We start from the raw sequence: 13,707 nt of genomic DNA, 5'->3' as shown, positions 1-13,707 counted from the left end.
ATTTTTCACATTTAATGACCATTGCAGCCTCCCCACGTGATCAAAATTTGGATGCTTGGCAACTGGCTCATATTTATGAGGGCTGCAGTGTCCTGGTCATGTGATTTTGTGACCTTTTTAAAGCAAAGTCAGAAGTAGGGCCATCTAGATAATTGATAAAAAGAGTATGACATGATTTAGTAAATTCTCCAAACTTGAGGTTAGCTGGACATATCTGTGATCAACATAGAAACAGTTTGCTATTGCTTTTTCTAGTTTTCTGTTGCCAGTCTAGGGCTTGGGAGTCTCCCATCCAAGAGTTAAACTGGCCTGATCCTGTTTAACTTCTGTACCCAAACAGGATCAGCAACAGAGCACCACCTGCTGAAAACTGAATATAATTACAACAAAGTAACTCTTAATACCTGCCTTATACCCTGCATATTTAATATGTTGTTGTTAGTTGCAAAGTTGTGTCCGACCCATCATGACCCTATGGACAACGTTCCTCCAGGCCTTCCTGTCCTCTACCATCTTCTGGAGTCCATTGAAGCTCACGCCTGCTGCTTCAGTGACTCCATCCAGCCACCTCTTCTGTCGTCCCCTTCTCCTCCCCTCAATCTTTCCCAGCATTAGGCTCTTCTCCAGTGAGTCCTTCCTTCTCATTAGGTGGCCAGAGTATTTGAGTTTCAACTTCAGGATCTGGCCTTCTAAAGAGCAGTCAGGGCTGATCCCCTCTAGGACCGACCGATTTGATCACCTTGCAGTCCAGGGGACTCGCAGCTGCGAGTCTTCTCCAGCACCATAGTTCGCGGCCTCAATTCTTTTCCGCTCAGCCTTTCTTATGGTCCAACTTTCACAGCCATACATTGCAACTGGGAAAACCATGGCCTTGACTATACGCACTTTTGTTGGCAGGGTGATGTCTCTGCTTTTTAGTATGCTGCCTAGATTTGCCATAGCTTTCCTCCCCAGGAGCAAGCGTCTTTTAATTTCTTGGCTGCAGTCCCCATCTGTGGTGATCTTGGAGCCCAGGAAGATAAAATCTGTCACTCCCTCCATTTCTTCCCCATCTATTTGCCAGGAATTGAGAGGGCCGGATGCCATGATCTTGGTTTTCTTATTTATTTAGTGACCAAAGTTACAATGGCACTGAAAAGGGTGGCTTATGATGACTTATAACCTTATAAAGGTGACCTTTGATGACTTTTCACGCTTTTAACAATTGCAGCATCCCCATGGTCACGTGATCAAAATTCTGCCGCTTGGCAACCAGCATGTATTTACGACAGTTGCAGTCTCCAGGGTCATGTGACCACCTTTTGTGACCTTCTGAAAAGTTGCAAAGTCAGTAGGGAAGCCAGATTCATTTAACAACGGTGTTACTAACTTAACTGCAGGGATTCACTTAACAACTGTAGTAAGGTGGTAAAATGGAGCAAAACTCACTTAAAAATTAGCAATAGAAATGTTGGGCTCAATTGTGGTTGTAAGTCGAGGACCACCTGTACTGTTGCTAGGCAGCTTAGGGGAGGGCTTTGGGAATCTTTGGATTGACAGGCAGATCCTGCTTTCTCCTTCTAAAGTTAAACATACTCTGAAATCAACTCAGCTCCAAGTAGCTACACAGCTACAAACCCCTAGTTGTATCCCTTCAGCCTGCTGGTACATTTTCAGTTGCTGTAGGCCAGGGGTAGGCAACCTCGGCTCTTTTATGATTCGTGGACTTCAACTCCCAGAATTCCTGAGCCAGCCATGCTGAGGGGAAAGGGAGAGGTTTCCAAGCTGAGCCATGCTGGCTCAGGAATTCTGGGAGTTGAAGTCCACGAGTCATAAAAGAGCCAAGGTTGCCTACCCCTGGTCTAACCCAGTTTCTCAGCCTTGGGTACTTTAAGAGGTGTGGACTTCAACTCCCAGAATTCCTGAGCCAGCAGGGCTCAGTATGGAAACCTCTCCCTTTCCCCTCAGCATGGCTGGCTCAGGAATTCTGGGAGTTGAAGTCCATGAGTCATAAAAGAGCCAAGGTTGCCTACCCCTGGCCTAACCCAGTTTCTCAGCCTTGGGTACTTTAAGAGGTGTGGACTTCAACTCCCAGAATTCCTGAGCCAGCCACGCTGAGGGGAAAGAGAGAGGTTTCCAAGCTGAGCCATGCTGGCTCAGGAATTCTGGGAATTGAAGTCCACGAGTCATAAAAGAGCCAAGGTTGCCTACCCCTGCTATAGGCTAATCATCTGTAATAGACTTCCTTTTTTCCCCTGGACACTACAATTCCTTTATATGGTTTTTCCTACTCTATTTCTGGCCTCGCAGACTCTTGAGTTGCCGCTCAACAACGACTGCTGGCCTTGTGTTATCCCCAGCCAAGGCTCTGGCATCAAGAAAAGACACCCACCCATCCACTCCCAAACTCTCTTCAGTTTTTCTGGTATTATATGTTCTCATTCACTGCTGGGAAATGGGTTGGGCTTTGCATGGGGAAAGACTGATGCAATAGCGAGAAAGAGTTTGAACTCTTGGCGGGAGGCCTCAGGAGAATGGCTGTTGCCATCTAGGATACTTCTCTTAAATCAGTCTGCTTTCGATGGTCTTCAACTTCATGCACATTGCTCACTGTTTGCATGTTATGGTCCTTGTAATCTTATATATATAGAGAATGCTGTATGTTACACCCTGTTGCCCAAATATGGGAGAGAGAAATCTTTTGCGGACAGGTTCGAATCTCAGAAGGGTATGTCTGGTTGAAAAGAGCTAAAGAGTTCGAAATAGCTATTCGAACTTGTAATATATATATATAATTTTTATTTTTTAAACCAACAAAACAAGACAAAACAAAACCTAACACATATATACACACACAGTGTGTGCTCCTCCTTTTTTTTAAACAGCAGTTTCGTAACGGTAATCTATTATTTACATTTCCCCCCCTTATTCTTCTTTAGATATATTTGTCCTTGTTGTCCCGTTTTCTTGTTTGCATTTTTCTTCCTTTATACTATACTTCATACTAAAAATAATACATATTATTTTTGCTATACATTATTATACACACATTTTCCACTTTTGACCTTTCCACATTTATTCTCCTCTATGATTTCTAGTCTCCAACCAATCATATCACTTATTCCATATTAGATAGTACTCAGTGTCTTCCTTTTCTTTTATCTCTTTTGTTAATTTATCCATCTCAGCACAGTCCAGGATTTTCCTTATCACTTCTTCCTTTGATGGTATACTCTCATTTTTCCAGAGCTGTGCGTATGCTATTCTTGCTGCTGTTATTATATGTAGAATTAAATACCGTATTTCTTTACTATATTTTCTGTTTAAAATACCCAGCAAAAAGATCTCTGGTTTCCAGTCTACGGGTTGGTCTATTATTTCTTTGATCCATCTTCTTATTTTAGTCCAGTATTTTTTTGCAACTGGGCATGTCCACCATAAATGATAATATGTTCCATGTGCTTTTTTACATTTCCAATATGTTGGCGAATTTTTCTGGAACATCTTGGCAAGCTGTTGCCATCTAGGATACTTCTCTTAAATCAGTCTGCTTTCGATGATCTTCAACTCCATGCATATTGCTCACTGTTTGCATGTTATGGTACTTGTAATCTTGATTGTGTACCATCAACTTGGTTTTCACTCTTAGCCGCCACGTAGGTAGACGTTCTTCACAATGAGATGCCTATTACCCGCTCTTTCAGGTCTTCTAATGGCGCCCCCATCTCTACTATGACTGAGTCCATCCAAAATTATGTGATATGGTTGTTTTTGACTCTTAATCACCATATGCGTAGATGTTCTCCATAATGAGATGTCCTTCTCCTGGTCTTTCAGGTCTTCTAATGGTGGCCCCATCTCTATTGTGACTGAGTCCATCCACAATTATGTGCCATCAAGGATTTTTGACTCTTAGTTACCAGATAGGTAGATGGTCTCCATAATGAGATGTCCTTTTCCTGGTCTTTCAGGTCTCCTAATGGTGCCTCCATCTCTACCTGAGTCCATTCATCTTGCTGCTTATCTTCCTTTCTTTTTCCTTCCATGTTTCCCAACACTATGCATGTATCAAAGGAGCTCGGTCTTCCCATTGATTAATCGTGTGCCACGAAGTCAGTGTTGACTCTTAGTGACCATATAAATCAATCTTCTCCATGATGATCCTCCCCTAGCCTGGTCCTTCAGATCTTTCAATGGTACACCTGGCTCCTGGTCATTCTCTTCATCTCTTCCCTTCCTCCTTTCCCAGCATTGGAGCCTTCTCCAAAGAGCTGGGTCATCTGTGGGTTTGGAGAACCCTTCTATTTGCTTGAATCCTTAGAAGACCTAGAAGAATTTTGCACCAAGTATATAATTTATTGTGATGACCCAAGGCAACGCACAGAGGCAACACAGCTGGCAGTTCAAACTGCCCCTTTATTGCTCCAAATGTTCCTCAAATGCTCCCACGTTTCTGGCAAGTCCCAGAACAAGTAACCACACACACACACAGAGATACACACCCCTTCAGCAGCCTCTGGCTGCAAGTAGTTTCAAAAGTTCTTCACTCTCTCAGGCAGGAAAAGTGTATGTATGGAACAAGCAGTCCTCTTTTCAGGTTTTCAACTCACACACGGATAGATTAGAACAGCAATTTACTCAAGGCCAAGTAGATAACAAAGAAAGGAACATACATCAAAAGCTAATGAGTCTGTGGAAATACAAGGTTGCCTGAGTAGTTTCAGAAGAGAAGCCCAAATTCAATCTGACGTTGAGAGCCCACCAAATCAAATTTGTCAGCCAGTCCAATGGTCAGAGTTTCAGGGTGTACAAGTAGAAAACACAGAAGAAGAGATCAGAGATTTGTTTCCAACTTGGGCAACGGCACACAAACCTCCAATACTTCAGCGTTTGTTCCCAACAAATGCCCCTCCCTGTAACGTCTACTTAAGTCTCAGTCCCCAGCTGTGTCTTGTGTAAAGAGGCAGGGCGCTCTCCTCCGAGTAGTGGTCCTGCCTGCAGTTGTTCCCTCCTCTCCATTCTCTATGCTCTAGGACAGTGGTTCTCAACCTGTGGGTCGGGACCCCTTTTGGGATCAAACGACCATTTCCCGGGGGTTGCCAAACAATGCAGTCCACCATTTTTTTCCCCTTTTCCTTAGCTGTGCTACTCCCTTTTATTCTATTGGCTTTTGAAAGCCAATAGAATAGACTCTCTTGAATAGAGTCTAATTCTACTGGCTTTCAAAAGCCAGTAGGAATTGTCCAGGCTGTCTCTGCCCTGCTGAGCGTGCCAAAAGTCCCATTCTGCAAACGGTGCTGCACCAGTTGAGTAGTCCTCGACTTACGACCGGTTGAGTAGTCCTCGACTTACGACCGGTTGAGTAGTCCTCGACTTATGACTGGTTGGGGAGTCGCGGCATTAAAAAGGTTGAGAACCACTGCTCTAGGATCAGGAGGGGGTGGCCCTTGCTCATCGCCTGAGCTCTGTCTCATGTTCATCCTGCCAGTTCCTTCCTGCCTTCAAGGTGTCCCATCCTGAAAGGCCCTGGCCTGCCTCTGCCTGCTCCTCCCCCTATTCCTCCGAAGCCAATGACGCTTCCCTCCTGGGCTCCAGTTCCAGCTCATCTTCCTCAGCAGATTCAGGCTCCGACGGGGTACATGACAATTTATAATACAGAATAACAGAATTGGAAGGGACCTTGGAGGTCTTTGAGTGCAGCCCCCGGCCCAAGCAGGAGAATCTATACCAGTGGTGGCGAACCTATGGCACGCGTGCCAGAGGTGGCACTCAGAGCCCTTGCTGTGGGCACACCTGCTGTGCCCCAGCCCCACCTCCACCCGTGGCCTCCTCCTCACTAGCAGCCCCCTGGAGGAGAGTCACCCCTGGACACGGTCCATGTGGAGCAGCACAGCCAAGGACATGGCAGCGGGGCGACTCCGCCCTTGCTCCCCATCGCATGCAGATGATGCAGAGTGTGGGCAGAGGGCATAGCTGCCATGGCACTGCGGCGGGCCATGGAGGCAGTGGGTGGCCCTGCAGGCAGGTGGGGGCAGGGGGCGGGGACAGGGCAGACAGAGCGGGGGGGGCGGTTTTGGGGTACTCAGTCTCTAAAAGGTTCGCCATCACTGCTCCATACCATTCCGGACAAATAGCTGTCCAATCTCTTCTTAAAACCTCCAGTAATGGAGCACCCACAAGGCCAGCCGTTCCACTGGCTAATTGTTCTCACTGTCAGGAAAATTCTCCTTAGTTCTGGATTGGTTCTGTCTTTGATTGTTTTCCATCCATTGCTTCTTGTCCTGCCTTCAGGTGCTTTGGAGAATAGGTTGACCCCGTCTTCTTTAGGGCAGCATCTCCAATATTGGAAGACTGCTATCCTGTCACTTCCTAGTCCTTCTCTTTGTTAGACTGGACATATCTAGTTCCCTCAATTATTCATCATGTGGTTCAGCCTCCAGTCAGTCCCCCTAAAAAATGATGATTTTCCAACATTTTCCTCCGGGTCTGGATGAGATTGGAGTGGCTTCTAAATTTGGACGTTGCAGAGGAATGGGAAAAGCCATGCAAAATCCTCAAAGTAGGATTGAAAACACACTGAAGCTCAAAATAAGAACCAGCTTCTGAGATTTAACACATTTCAGATGTCCTAAAGCATGTTTTTGGACATAGAAGAATGGAATAGAATAATAACCTTATTGTCACTATGAATGTACACTAATCGCCATGCATTAAAGTGAAATTTCATTGCATACAGCTCTCAAAGGGTCAGCAGCTCTGATATACACTAGATAAATATGACAAAAATAAATAAAGACAGAATTATGCATATACCCACATACTATATTATATGACACAGAGAAACAACACAGTCTAGTTCGGGTTATGTATACATGTGCATGGTGAGAAAAACGAATCTTGCAAGTTTAACAGACGGATGGCATAGGGAACAAAGCTATTACAGAATTGGGTGGTCCTGGTACAAATACTTCAAAACCTCCTTCCAGAGGGGAGTAACAGAAACAGACCATAAAGTGGGCGTGTGGGGTCTCTAACAATGCTTTGAGCTCTAAGCAAATAGCGCTTATAAGCAGCATCCTGAATACCAGGAAGTGAGCTTCCTATGATCTTCTCGGTTGAACCTTCGAGAGCCAATGCAGCCGCAGCTGATCCAGGCACCGCCATCTTGAAAAAGCCATCTACATGCTTTAGGCAGAAAGTTAAAAGTTAAAAATTGCATCCTTGTCCGTTTTTGAGCCAAAAATCTAAATTCATTGCAGTCAAAGCACAAAACTGCGAGCCAAACAATACAGCTGTCTTGAATTCCTAGCAGTTGAAGTCCGAATAAAATGTTTGTTTATTAAGTATTATTAATTAATTACTCGGGTTTATTTGCAGCTCCTTTCCTGAAGTCTCTGGCTTACAGCAGAGCGTTACAAATTGGATTTAAAACTGTAAGAGTAAAATAACCAGTTAAACAACACATGAGACAACTAACTCAGTGCATCTCCAGCTGGCTCTCTGGATTTGTCAGATATAGACCATAGGAAATATACAGCACTGGTTGACAGCCAGGAGCTAATTAGGAAGATACTCAAATCACTTTCAAGCAAACACTGATGACCATCAGGTTCAGGTATATGGAGACCTGAGAAATTCAGAGTGCAGCCAAACTTCACTGGCTACAATGTACATTTGTTTTCTCACACCCTTACACACTCATAGCTACTTAGCATCCTTCTCAGCCAGGCTGCCACAATCTAGTTAGAGCAGTGGTTCTCAACCTGTGGGTCGGGACCCCATCTGGGGTCGAATGACCATTTCACGGGGGTCGCCAAACAACGCAGTCCGCCATTTTTTTCCCCCCTTTTCCTTAGCTGTGCTACTCCCTTTTATTCTACTGGCTTTTGAAAGCCAATAGGATAGACTCTCTTGAATAGAGTCTAATTCTATTGGCTTTCAAAAGCCAATAGGAATTGTCCAGGCTGTCTCTGCCCTGCTGAGCCCGCCAAAAGTCCCATTCTGCAAACGGTGCTGCACCAGTTGAGTAGTCCTCGACTTACGACCGGTTGAGTAGTCCTCGACTTACGACCGGTTGGGGGTCGCGGCATTAAAAAGGTTGAGAACCACTGATCTAGTTAGAGGGACAACTGTTAAAGTGGGTGGGTTTTCGGACCCCTGTTATTTCCCAAGGTGCTTCTCTGGGATCAGGAGGAGGAAGACAGGAAGGAAGAAGGAAGACAAGAAGGAAAAGAGGAAGGAAGGAAAGAAAGAGAAGAAGTAAAAGAAGAGCAGGGAGAGGGAGGGGCAAAGAGGAAAAAAGGAGGAGGAAGAGAAGGAGTTTAGTGGTTACAACGGCACTGAAAAAGTTGCTTATGACCATTTTTCACATTTACAAGTTGAAGCATCCCCGTAGTCATGCAATTAAAATTCGGACGTTTGGCAACTGACTCATATTTATGACAGTTGCTGTGTCCCAGGGTCATGTGTTCACCTTTTGTGACCTGACGAGCAAACTCAATGGAGAAACCAGATTCACTTAACAACCATGTTACTAACTTAACAACTACAGTGATTCACTTAACAACTATGGGAAGAAAGGTCATAAAATGAGTCAAAAGTTATTTAACAACTGTCTTCCTTAGCAACAGAAATGTTGGGCTTGATTTTGGTCATAAATCGAGGATTATCTGTATTACCCAGTTAAAGTCTCTGTTATATAAGTAGCTTGCAGAATCACCCTGTTTTCTGTCTTTCTCTCCTTTCTCCAGTCCTGGCTCTCCCCAGTTTAATTTTAAATCATTTTAGCCACTTTCTGCAGCCAATGAAGAGGGCTGCAGCTCACAAACCCTTGATAAATTGTACTAGAAACGTGATGCCAGATTCCTGATGAATTGGATGCAAACATTGGGGCTACTATGAAATTTGTGTAGGGTTGTCCCATCCCGTGGTGTGAAACAAGGCAGTGTTGTCTGACTCTGCTGAATTTTGGGTAAAGTCATTTGAGGACAGTTGGTGGAATCTGAGTTTGTCCGTTATGCAACCAGAAACAAAAACAGAATAAAAAGAAAGCCTAAGAACTATTTCACTAGACTGTAGTGAAATAGAAAGTCAAGATCCAGCCAAAACTCTCTTGATATATCTAGGAATGTACAGTTAGTCCTCGACTTACAACCACAACTGAGCCCAAAATTTTAGTTGCTAAATGAGACATTTGTTAAGTGCATTTTGCTTAAGTCACTTTGTGACTTTTCTTGCCATTGTTAAGTGAAACACTGCAGTTGTTAAATTAGTAACATGGTTGTTAAGTGAATCTGGCCTTCCCATTGACTTTGCTAGTTTCAAAGGCCAGACACCATTGCCTGCCATATTTTACCGGTGCAATACCAGTTGCTTAAGCTATTCTACTATTTATTGTCAGTGAAAAATCTCATCCTTTCTTTGTTTGTTTGGGGTTCTTTTTTTACCGTTTCCTAGAATTCATCTCTTTTCTTTCTCCGTTTGGTTTATTTTGGCACCTCAAAACAAACAAAATTATAGATCACTCTGCATTGTCTATGGACGGGGTAGGCAACCTTGGCTCTTTTATGACTCGTGGACTTCAACTCCCAGAATTCCTGAGCCAGCATGGCTCAGCTTGGAAACCTCTCCCTTTCCCCTCAGCACGGCTGGCTCAGGAATTCTGGGAGTTGAAGTCCACAAGTCATAAAAGAGCCAAGATTGCCTACCCCTGGTCTAAACCCAACATTGGGTCCTTCAGTGGCATCCTAGGACAGGGGTAGGCAACCTTGTCTCTTTTATGACTCATGGACTTCAACTCCCAGAATTCCTGAGCCAGCATGGCTCAGCTTGGAAACCTCTCCCTTTCCCCTCAGCACAGCTGGCTCAGGAATTCTGGGAGTTGAAGTCCACAAGTCATAAAAGAGCCAAGGTTGCCTACCCCTGGTCTATGGAGCTATCCAGGTCACGATTGTCCCAAAGGTGCTTTTTCAAAAGGCAACTGGACTTTCTTGTTTTTCTTTGAAAAACAAAAAACAAGAAAGTCCAGTTACCTCTTGAAAAAGCACCCTTGGGATCACTCTGCATGGTTCCCCTAAATTGTACAGTGTGTTCTCAATGGCTTGCTTTCCCCACTCAAGGCCAGGAATTTCCCCCTTCCTGAGTTTAAACTAAGGTTATTTTTAGATGCCAGGATTTTTCAAGGCTTGGCAGGCAGCAGAGAGGAAAGAATTAGAGGGCAAGAGACTGGAAGAGAACAGATGTAATTCCATCTGCCTGGATAAATCGAAGTAAGGAAGAGGAATCATCTAGCCAGAGAACTTTTGTTTGCCAGTGCAAGGATTTCTGTCAAATTGAAGGCTATTCTAGGATCCGAGAAACATCACAGGTTAAATATTGGTTTGGAAACAGTTTCTTCCAGACAGAAACTGCAGTGAATTGCACTCTGAAATTCTCAGTTTTCCTGAAATGGTTGCCAAAGGCTGCTAAATTCGTTTTCTGGGTTCACATAATACAGCGATTCATAAAGGAGCGAATCAGTGGTTGGTAGAGCACAACAGGCAGAAAAAAAATTATATATTTTATAATATATATATATTATAATTATATAAAATTATATGTGTGTGTGTGTGTGTGTGTGTGTGTGTGTGTGTATGTCTCTAATTATGTTAAAAATTCAAATCCTGGGTGATGCCATGTAGTAAAAACAAATAAATATGAACACCAGGATAATATCAAACTAGGATTTTAATAAAATGCTGAGCTTTCGTCAGCCAGCACTGCCAACATCATCAGAGCATAAAAACAAGTCAATGGGAGTTTCCTTTTTATAATGCTGGCTGATTTTGCGCACGTTATAAAAAGGGAACTCCCATTGACTTGTTTTTATGCTCTGATGATATTGGCACTGCTGGCCAATGAAAGCTCAGCATTTTATTAAAATCCTAGTTTGATATTATCCTGGTGTTCATATTGTTTTTAATATATATATGTGTGTGTGTGGTGTGTGTGTGTGTGGGATGTGTGTGTGTGTGTACTGCAAGAACTCCCTTGCTCCCTCCCCCACCTGACAGCAGACACTTATTGTATCTGCCTGCTTGAAAGGGAAGGGGGAAGGAAGGATGGATGGATGGATGGATGGATGGAAGGAAGGAAGGAAGGAAGGAAGGAAGGAAGGAAGGAAGGAAGGAAGGAAGGAAGGAAGGAAGGAAGCTTTCTAATGTGCCCTGCCAACTTCCCATAAGCAAACTCACTGTGGAACTAGCAGGGAGTTGGAAGTTGCTCCCACTCCCACCTTTTTGCCCACCTGTGGTCATTTCTCTGTTTAGGTAAGGAACTTATCTCTGAAAAGGTGACTTAACTGGTCACGGATTGTTGTTATGCCGAGGGCTGCCTGTATTCTACTGGGAAATAGCCTAGCCTAGCATAAATATTCCCCAATCCCCAAATCTAATGAGTAATTGCTATTTAGATTTAGAAGCTGCTTTTCCTTCAGAAGTACCAAAGTTTTGTTTCCTATAAGGTTAGTCAGATGAACTCTCCCCATGCAAGGTCAACACCTTGACTCAGCCCCACATTCTCCTTTTTGAGCAAGAAACTTTCATATTTTTTTTTACCGTCTCCTTCCCATCACTCAGACATATTTCATTGCTCCTTTTCTCCAAGGAAGCTTTACCAGGGATCTCTTTCCTTGAAAATACACCACACCCATTGAAACCTAAAACCTGCTGAACAAGTTATTTATCCAGGTTAACCACCCAAAGGACAGGATTCAACCAACCCCAGCAATTCACTGGCCAAAATTGCTTTGGGAGACGCTTCTTACAAAAGTAGGGAGAGGCAACCTCAAAACCACAGGCAGACCAGCAAGCTCTTGTGCTCTAGAATGGTTTTTGGAAAAGCAATCTGAAGGGCAGGAAAAATTCAGAATTTCATCTGCCAAGTTTTTAGCACCCTCTGGCGGGTAAAGACAAACAACCTCCATCTCACTAAACTTGGTTGGATTCAGTCACTCTATTCTTTCTTTTTTCAAGGCACAATTCCCAGGAAGCTAATCCTGGCTAGTGAATTAAGCCATTTTCTGGATGTTTCTAGTGTAAGGTAGTTCTTTCTTTCTTTTCTTTTCTTTCATTTTTCTATCATTTGTTCTTTCTTTCTCTCCTTTTCTTTCTGTCTCTTTCATTTTATTTCTATCTTATCTCCTTTCTTTCATCTTTCTGTCTCTGTCTCATTTTTATCTTTCATTCTTTCCTTTTCTTCTTTTTTTCTGTCATTTTATTTCTCTTATCTTCTTTCTTTCTTTCTCTTTTCTTTCCTTTGTCTCATTTTTATATTTTTCATTCTTTCCTTTTCTTTTTCTTTCTTTTCTTTCTGTCATTTTATTTCTCTTATCTCTCTTCCTTCTTTCCTTCCTTCCCTTCCCTTCCCTTCCCTTTCCTTTCTCTGTCTTCCTGTATCTCATTTTTCTTTTTATCCTGTCTGTCTGTCTGTCTGTCTGTCTTCCTCTTATTCTCCACTGGGCATAATAATCCAAATGGGAAGAACTTGCTGGCTTAATCCAAATGGGAAGAACTTGCTGGCTACACATAGAGATATTTTTGCCTAATGGGAAGACCAAAAGAGCTTGAGTTTCTTTGCCTATTTAAAGCCGTAGCTTCGAGCAGGACAAAAAAAATGCTGAGTCCACAGCCCAGAGACAAATGGATTGGGGGTGGACTCTGCCACCTGTTAGACGTCTGACTTCTCGACGGTACTCCATTATTCAGCAATATTTGCTCTCCAAAAAGCAGCCATTATTAGGGGTTTGTAAAACCAACTGGATCCCGTTCTCAGGGCAAACATCTCTAGGCAATGTCTGTCTGGAAGAGAATCATGGTTTTATATTTACCTACAGGGAAGGACAGAGCTTGGACACACTTCCAACCATCTGCTCAGTTGGCACTGTGTCATCCAGATCTACTTGGCAAAATTAAGAGTGCCTGGCTGCCAATTGTACCCATTAAGCGCCCTTTCCTGTACTTGGTGGCTTAAAGCTGCTGCTGATGTGATTAAGTTGCGAAGGGAATTGAATCAGGCACAACGATGCCCCAAGCTGAGTCACAGGAATGCAATAGGACACACCTGCAATGAAAACCTAAAGAGAAGCTGACACTGAGGATTAAATTCTCAAATTCTTTCCCAATTTCTATGTTACTGGGTCTTACAAGGGGTGACACCATACCGATGGTCATACTTGTAACCCAAAAGCTTGAAGCCAGATGGAATTTCATTGCATTTGATTTTATTACAAGCTTCTAAAACTGCTTCAAAATCTTGGTAACTTGAAGATGTCTGGACTTCAACTCCCAGAATTCCCCAGCAAACATGGGAGTTGAAGTCCATCCATCTTAAAGAAAAACGGCCATAAGTCATTTTTTTTCAATGTCGTCATAACTTCAAGTGGTCACTAAATGAATCGTTGTAAGTCAAAGAGTATCTGTATCTTTACATATAACTTTTCAACCAACAGGAAAATAGGAACAGAATCCTGTATGGCTTAAAATTCAGGAAAGATCCCAGACACTCTTCCCCAGTCAGATTCACACTATATTCTTAACCTTCAACCCAGATGAATAAGCAATATTTCTTATCCAAAGCTCTGCCAAAATAAATTCGCTCTCAAATGTGCTCCATTCGCACAACATGTTAAGACAGTGTTTCTCAACCTTGACAATTTTAAGGCACGTGGACTTCAATTCCCAGAATTCCACA

The sequence above is a fragment of the Crotalus tigris genome, unplaced genomic scaffold (genome assembly GCF_016545835.1).
Source record: "Crotalus tigris isolate CLP2741 ecotype Arizona unplaced genomic scaffold, ASM1654583v1 scf7180000017536.10889498, whole genome shotgun sequence".
Taxonomy (NCBI): Eukaryota; Metazoa; Chordata; class Lepidosauria; order Squamata; family Viperidae; genus Crotalus; species Crotalus tigris.
The sequence above is the reverse complement of the archived record's forward strand: the minus strand, read 5'-3'. Positions refer to the sequence as shown.